The sequence below is a fragment of the Marmota marmota genome, unplaced genomic scaffold (genome assembly GCF_001458135.2).
Source record: "Marmota marmota marmota unplaced genomic scaffold, marMar, whole genome shotgun sequence".
Taxonomy (NCBI): Eukaryota; Metazoa; Chordata; class Mammalia; order Rodentia; family Sciuridae; genus Marmota; species Marmota marmota.
This window is the reverse complement of record NW_025999905.1, coordinates 5,752,751-5,759,585: the sequence shown is the minus strand read 5'-3', so window position 1 is coordinate 5,759,585 and position 6,835 is coordinate 5,752,751. Positions and strand designations below refer to the sequence as shown.

Sequence of the window (6,835 nt, the reverse complement as noted above, 5' to 3'; positions counted from 1 at the left end):
TGCTCTCTATCATCACTTCTATTCAACAGAGTCCTGGAAACTCTAGCCAGAGCAATTAGAAATTAAAGGGATACAAATAGGAAAAGAAGAACTCAAACTATCCTTTTTTGCTGATGACAATATTCTATAAAGACCCCAAAAACATCTTACCTGAAAACTTCTAGACTCATAAACAAATTCAGCAAAGTAGCAGAATATAAAATTAACACCAATAAATCAATTGTTTCTATGCATAAGTGATGAATGAACTGAAAGAGAAAATAGTAAAACTATTCAATCACAATAGCCTCAAGAAAAATAAATTTAAAAAAAACACTTGGGAATCAATCTAACAAAACAGGTGAAAGACCTCTATATGAAAACTACAGAACTCTAAAGAAAGAAATCGAAGAAGACCTTAGAAGATGGAAATATCTCCCATGCTTTCTGATAGCAGACTTAATATTGTCAAAATGGCCAAACTACCAAAAGTGCCATACAGATTTAATACAGTTCCTATTAAAATTCCAATGACATTCTTCACAGAAATAGAAAAAGAAGTCATGAAGTTCATTTAGAAAAATAAGACTCTCCAAATAGCCAAAGCAATCCTCAGCCACAAGAGTGAGACAGGAGGCTGGAAATCCATATGAAGCAAAATAAAATTGAACTCCTATTTCTCACTCTGCTCAAAACTCAACTCAAAGTGGGTCAAGAACCTAGGCATTAGACCAGGGACCCTGTGCCTACTAGCAGAAAAAGTAGGCCCAGGTCTCCATCATGTCAGCTTAGGAACCAAATTCTTCAACAAGACTTCTAAAGCAGGAAAAGTAAAATCAAGAATGAATACATATAATGGTATAAAATTTAAAAGCTTCTTCATGGCAAAGGAAACAATCAAGAATGCGAACAAAGAGCTACAGAATGGGCAAAAATTTTTGCCTCTTACACCTCAGATAGATCCTTTATCTCCAGGATATATGTGGAACTCAAAAAATTTAGCACAAAAAAAAAAAATAAATAAATAACTCAGTCAATAAATGGGCTATGAAACTGAACAGGCACCTCACAGAAGAAGAAATACAAATGGTCAACAAATACACAGAAAACATCCCCAGCAACTAAAGAAATGAAAATTAAAACTACACTAAGATTCCTTCTCACTACATTCAGAATGGCAATTACCAAGAATACAAACAATAATAAATGTTGGCAAGGATGTGGAGTAAAAGGTATACATTTCTGGGACTGAAAATTGAAGTAAACACTCTGGAAAGCAGTATGGATATTTCTCTGAAAACTTGGAATGACATCACCATTTGACCCAGTTATCCCACTCCTCAGCCAATAACCAAAGGACTTAAAATCAGCATACTACAGTGAGTGGCAAGGCCACATCAATATTTATAGCAGTTCAATTCAAAGTAGCTAAGCTATGGATCCAACCTAGGTGTTCTTCAACTGAAGAATAAATAAAGAAAATGTGGTATATATACACAATGGAATATTACTCAGCCATAAAGAAGAATGAAATTATGGCATTTGTAGGTAAGATGGAACTAGAGACTATCATGTTCCATGTAGATGGAACTAGAGACTATCATGTTAAGTGAAGTAAGCCAATCCAAAAACCAAAGTCCAAATATTCTCTCTGATATGAAGATGCTGACTCACGATAGGTGGAGGTAAAAGAGGAGTGGATATTCACTGGACTGGATGGAGGGGGAGTGGGGAGAAGGGAGGAGAGTTGGAAATGGGAAGACAGTAGAATGAATCATATATAACTTTCTTATGTTCATCTATAAATACAAGACCAAGACCGGTGTAACTCCACATCATATACAACCATAAGAATGGGAAGTTATAGTCCATGTATGTATAATATGTCAGAATATACTCTACTGTCATGTATATCTAAAATAAACAAATAAAAAAGAATGGGCTCAAGAGATCTATAACTTTGTGCTTAAAGTCAGCAGTTAATTGAATAATGTTTTTAATAGGGTAAATCTCATTAAATGTATTTGTATTAGAACTTCTCAAAGAAACAGAAACAGAAGATAGATAGATAGATAGATAGATAGATAGATAGATAGATAGATAGAGGAATGATTTATTATGGAAATCATCTTAGGCAATTATGGAGGCCAAGAAGTTCCAAGGCATGGCATCTGTAAGCTGAAGAACCAGGAAATCTGGTGGCACAATTCAGTCCCACACTGAAGGCCTGAGAACCACAAACTTCTGTCTAAGAACAGAAGATGTTGCCAAGCTCAAGAAAAGAGGGAAAGCAACCCTTCTGCTTTTTGGCTCTATCTAGGCCCTCATTCAGTTAGTCACCCATATTGCTGATGATAGATCTTCTTTATTCAACCCATAGATTCAGATGTTAATCTCTTTTAGAAATGCTGTCACAGGGAAGCCAGATTTAATGTTTTACCAGCTATCCAGGCATCTGTTAACCACATCAAGTTGACATAAAATTAACCGTCACAGTCTTCTTCCCACAGTAAGATAAAAATTTTTAAAAAGATGGAGGATAAAAACACAGGCTATAGACTGGGAGAAAACATTTGCAAATCTCAAATCCATCCATGTAAAATATACAATTATATTAAAATATAAAGTTTAATTTTAAACAAGGCATAAAGAGAAAGATTGAGAATGTATAGAGTTTTAGTGATTCAGTAATTTGTTCAAAGCCACACACTTTCAAGACCTAAATGAAAGACACACTGAGTTCTTGTTCAGTAAAAATTCACTTGAAATAGTAATGAAAACAAATTCCAATTGGGACCACAGGAAAATTTGAGGAAAAATATTTAATTACAACCCACCCATATATTTTTTCAATCATGTAATTATTAGAGGAAAGAAAAAAATCACTTTTTGTAGGTTATTATTCACTTTTGGTATGTTTTTTAGTAATATTTTTGTTACTAATATAGGAAGATGTTTTGAAGATGGAAAGTGTATATCAATTTTAATTACACTGAAATGCCTAACTTTGTTTTGTTATGATTTACTTTATTTTAAAAAATCATATTGTCCACTCACTATTACTCAGACTTTGTTTTCTTATGCTCAACTGTTTTCTTTACTTATCTTTATATCTAATAAAACCAAAGAGTTTCAATATATAGGTATTAGTTTGTTATTGCCTTTATTCCTATTTGGGTCATTTATTCTAAAGATTCTCTTGGCTTCTGGGGAAAAAAATCTAACCAAAATAAGCAAAGTAACCAGAGTAAGCAAAACAAATAGGCTGTCATGTCTTTTTTTCCCCACTGCATGATAACTAGTTTCCATGTACAGATATCATTATCATTTAAAGGGAAAATCTCAGTGAAAACAATGTCAATTGCATGTTACTTGGACTATTATGGAATTTTTTCACAGTAAGAGAGATTTTCCAGCAAAAGGTTTGTATTTTTTTTCTTATTTATTAAAAAAAATAATATTTATAATATTTTCTTTTCTAGAGCAAATATGGAACTTCACTCCTTTAAATCATCCCATTCTAGAAATTGAACTTAAAAGTGGAAGAGTGCTTGTTTTGCCCAGAATGAGGCCAGAAGTTAAGTCACTGAACATTCTGGAAGGAAGACTAATCACAAAGAAAAGGGTTACGGTGTTTGCACACGACGACCAATACTGTTTTCAGCCTACATTTTCTATTTACAAGAGCACAATATACTGTAATAATAATTGTTTTCCAGCAGTTGCATTCTGGTGTATGTTCTAGTTGATCTCTGATCCATAAAACACAGGTTAGTTATCTATTTTGCTTTCGTTTGGGTTAAATTTCAATTGACAATTTACAATGCTCCTTTTTCTCAAGAAGTTTTGATAAAGGTAGTAAAATAACCATTCACTTTACCCTTCAAGCCAAGATACTTTGGGATGTAATAGGAATGCTATAAGCATCACCCAGGACGATCAGCATAAATCTATACTATCTCAAGCAAAGTAGGACATTCAGTAAAATAACTATGCATGTTAGGATAATACTTTTTTTTTAATTTTTGAGACCCAAATGTGAAACAGATTACTTATCAAGTGACTATATAAGCTTCTCTATAAAAGGAAACTTAGCAGTTCTGAATAATCTATTTCGAAAACTTCAATGTGTTATCAACCCATTAAATAAAAATTAAAATAGAAGAGGAAGCAAAAAGATGGTCATATATGTTTGTATAAAGTGGAGATATCTCTATTTTTTTTTGAGAGAAAGAGATTGTGTGTATATGCTGTCACACAGAGAAAATGAGGGGAGAGTTAGCTCCCCAGAGTTTTATCTTCATCTATGCTATTGTACCACATTTCACTTTTTGCAGCTAAAAAAAAAAATTTTAAATTTACAAATGAAAGGAAAATACCTGTATTATCTCAAGGAGTTTTTCTGACATTGCGACTCCTCCTGGTAGTGCTCTGGACTGCAGAGCAGTGAGCTGAGGCACTCGTATAGGTGCAGGACTATGTTGTTTCTGAACATTCTGCTCACTGATACTCCAGGGGTTGGAAACACCACACTAGGCAAAGAACTTGCATCAAGATCAGGATGGAAATACATCAATGTGGGTGATTTAGCTTGAGAAGCTTGATGGTGGGATATCATGGAGTTCAACAAGATGTCTTCTCCCAGGAGCATGCCAAGAGATTCACGGATACTGGAGGATATGAGTATTCAGAATATGAACCAGATGTTGAAGTTTGCCTTCCAATATGTGACCACAGTTCTAGATGATGCTAAAATCCTAGCCATGCTTAGAAGGATACAGTTGATGCAGATGATGTGCCCTTGGCAATACAGTGTCCAGCTGACCAGCCATTTACCTCTCCTTCCCCAAAATATTTTTTATTAGATATTGCAAGGCAAAGAAATCAAGCCCCTTTACTATTTATCAAGCCATTCAGTTTTACATTGCCATCTAATAGATGTTGCTTAATAGCTCTAAATTATAGGCTCAAATCTTTACCAAAAAAAAGTGGGGGGCATCTACCTCTACTGAAAGAATAACATTTTCATGATTAAGTGTTGGTTCAGTTACTAGCAGACCAAGTACTCCCACACTAGGCACAAAAACTACCCAAACCATGTCTGTTTCAACTAAAGTAGGGACTCCAGTGCCTCTTACTGGCAAAGGTTTATAGTACAGAAGCCAGATTTACAATGCCTTGCTGTAAAGTCTCAATTCCTGCAACATCAGAAATTCAGAGTTTTCTAATTAATCCATTGTTAATTGAATACAAACACATCCTTATTACCAATATGGTATCATCACAAAATACTGCCAATGAAACATCAAATGCGTTGAAAAGAAAACATGAAGATGATGATGATGATGATGATGATGATATGATATGATGATATGATGATTTTGTTATCTAGTTCTGATGCCTGTAACCTGTATACTCAGTCTTGAATCCATTATACTGAAATTAAAGACACATGCTGGATGTTTTCAAATTATATTTTAGAAAATTTCTTAAATAGTATTTAATGAGCAAATCATTGTTACTATTTTTTTCAATTGAAATGTTGAATTTTCTTCAGTAGGATTAGTAATGGTTTTTCATTATCCTTTATGTGTAAAAAATAAAGTTGTTCATTGAAGGAAAAAAAAGATGATTTTTCTGACATTGAATTGAAAGTCATTGAGAATTGCAGTTTAAATATAGTTTCAGGAGATACAAATCTCAGATTCAAATATATTCAACATATACATTTGAATTGAAAGATTTTTGAAAGCAATGAATTATAGGTTTGATTATTCAATCCATCAACCCCTGAATTTCAGGCCAGGCAAGGTAACAGAAGGCAGCTGTTATGGTTTGGATCTGGAGTGTCCCACAAAAGAGGTTCAGAGTTGAACCTGAAGAGAACATGAAAGTAATAAGGAAGGTTAAAATTACAGATTCTATGGACGTATGCTTGCTTTCCTTTCTTTTTCCAGCTTATTTAAAAGGCATGTATTATAAAAGTAATATTTATAACAATGTATTATGGTATTTTGTTTTAGTTTGGATCTGGAATGTCCCCCCAAAAGGCTCATGTGTTGAAAGCATGGTCCCCAAAGCAACAAGGTTCGGAGGTGGGGCTTTTAGGCAATGACTGGATTGGGAGTGCTCTGACCATTTGATGGATTCATCTACTGATAGCTAAATGAACCGCTGGCAAGTGGAACCTAGTTGGAAGAAGTAGGTCACTGGGGGCATGCCCAGGAAGGGTTTGTTACTGCCCCGTTCTGTCTTTCTCTCTTCCTTCTTCTTTCACTCTCCCTTTCCCTCCTTCCTGGCTGCCATGATCTGAGCAGCCTTCTTCCACTGTCCACCGTGACGTTCTGCCTCATCTCAGTCCCACAGCAATGGAGCCTCCTGACCATGGACTGAGACCTCTGAAACTGCAAGCCAAAATAAACTTGTCCTCTAAGTTGTTCTCGTCAGGCATTCTGTCAGCAACAAAAAGCTGACCAACACACAGACTCATCTGAAGAATGGAGACCTTGGGCCAGAATTTCCTCAGTTAGTGAGAAAAACCTCTGAATACAGTGCATGAAGTAGATAAAAGCATAAAATCCCTTAAAGTTGGTTCCATGCTTCATTTTAAGAAGCACTATTAGGCAAGAGAAATTTACCAATATTTTGATTACGCAAATATACAATTTAATATTTAAAAAGGTATTTCCATATACAGTTTCAGTAACTTGAAAGTTATTTTCAGAAAGTTATGCTTAATGATCTACATAATTTCAGATTAAAGAACAATTTTATGTGTTAATATTTTGATTGCCAGAAAGTTTGTTAACAAATTCAGTTTAATTCTGTATACTTGTGTTGTTTAATATAACACAAT

At 34.4% G+C, this 6,835-nt stretch overlaps 1 pseudogene; it reads left to right on the top strand.

Moving 5' to 3' along the window:
• The first annotated feature begins 2,324 nt into the window (after window positions 1–2,324).
• On the top strand, window positions 2,325–6,566 carry LOC125615505 (annotated as a pseudogene).
• The last annotated feature ends 269 nt before the right edge of the window (window positions 6,567–6,835 follow it).